This window comes from Octopus bimaculoides, chromosome 12 (genome assembly GCF_001194135.2).
Source record: "Octopus bimaculoides isolate UCB-OBI-ISO-001 chromosome 12, ASM119413v2, whole genome shotgun sequence".
NCBI classification, from domain to species: Eukaryota; Metazoa; Mollusca; class Cephalopoda; order Octopoda; family Octopodidae; genus Octopus; species Octopus bimaculoides.
In genome coordinates, this window is record NC_068992.1 from 14,311,662 (window position 1) to 14,313,635 (window position 1,974).

Genomic DNA, 1,974 nt, shown 5'->3' on the forward strand with positions numbered 1-1,974 from the left:
GGGAGTTAATTAGTGTGGATGGTGTTGGTGGCAGCATCGACGACTACGACGACGAGGACGACGGAGAAGAAGAAGAAGAAGAAGAAGAAGAAGAAGAAGAAGAAGAAGAAGAAGAAGAAGAAGAAGAAGAAGAAGAAGAAGAAGAAGAAGAAGAAAAAGAAGGGAAAGAGGAATTATGAAAGTGATGAGGAGGTGGAGGATAAGGCTGATGACGATGACAATGACGATGATGGTCATTGTTTTGAAGAAAGATTATGACTTCAGTGAGAGGAGAGAAAGGGAGTGAGAGAGAGGGGAGAAGAAAGAGAGTGAGTAAGAGAGAAAGAAGAAGAGAGAGAGAGAGAAAAGGTAAGCGTCATTTTAGAGGGTAAGGTTGAGGGAAAGGCGGGTCCTGCAGAATTGTATTGTGCTTGAAAATATATAAACGGGAAACGCAGATGCATTGTGGGAATGGTCTTTAGTTGTTGGCAGTTAATCAATGCAACCACGTCTCCGAAACGACGAAGTTTTATTAAACATAATAAGTTTTAATGAAAATTCACAGATGCCAAATTAAAATCATTTTCTCGATGAAAATGTTGGCAATTTCTATTAAATGACTCATTGATTAATTGATTATTAATGTTGTTGTTGTTGTTGGTGGTGGTGGTGGTGGTTTAACCCAAATCAATCACGATTGAGCAAGCCCATGATCAAAGACGTTTCGGCCGTGACCATCTCGCCCAGGAGTGGCTGAGTGGTAAGTAGCTTGCTTACCAGCCACATGGTTCCGGGTTCAGTCCTACTGCGTGGAATCTTGGGCAAATATCTTCTACTATAGCCTCGGGCCGACCAAAGCCTTGTGAGTGGATTTGGTAGACGGAAACTGAAAGAAGCCCGTCGTATATATGTATATATATATGTGTGTGTGTGTGTGTTTGTGTGTCTGTGTTTGTCCCTCTAGCATTGCTTGACAAACGATGCTGGTGTGTTTATATCCCCGTCACTTAGCGGTTCGGCAAAGAGACCGATAGAATAAGTACTAGGCTTACAAAGAATAAGTCCTGGGGTCGATTTGCTCGACTAAAGGTGGTGCTCCAGCATGACCGCAGTCAAATGACTGAAACAAGTAAAAGAGTAAAGAGTATCCATGATATCATTAATCTATGTATACGTATTCTTCTTTATTTATTTATTCATTTGCTCTTTTGGAGTGTGGCGTATTTTCAAAACGTTAGATCAAGCATAGGCGACTTCGAGAAACGGGCCGCATGAGACAAGGTTCGTCATCAGGCGGGCCGCACTACTAAAATAAAACTCAAGGCAGGGCGTGCCATGGACAGCAGTTTTCCCATGACTGCTGTAATGTGATTTAAAGGAAACTTGGATATTATTTCTAGCAGGTCAAGCGATCATACAGATGGCAGATACTCCCTAACTGGTTCAATGGAATCGTTAAGAAAGAAATTCTTCACTTTATTGTCATTCGGCGGTCAAGATTGTGCTGTTCAAGTTATTTTCTACTCTAGGCACAAGGCTCGAAATTTTGGCGGGAGGGAGCCAGTAGATTAAATCGACCCCAGTACTCAGCTGGTACTTAATTTATCGATCCCGAAAGGATGAAAGGCAAAGTCGACCTCGGCGGAATTTGAACTCAGAACGTAGAGGCAAACGAAACACCGCTAAGCATTTAACCCGGCGTGCTAACGTTCCTGCCATCTCGCCACCTTTTCTATTCTAGGCACAAGGCCTGAAATTTGGGGGAAGGGAGCCAGTCGATTAGATTGACCCAAGTACACAACTGGTACTTAATTTATCGACCCCGAAAGGATGAAAGGCAAAGTCGACCTCGGCGGAATTTGAACTCAGAACGTAAAGACAGACGAAATACCGCTAAGCATTTAAACCAACGTGCTAACGTTCCTGCCATCTCGCCACCTTTTCTATTCTAGGCACAAGGCCTGAAATTTGGGGGAAGGGAGCCAGTCGATTAGA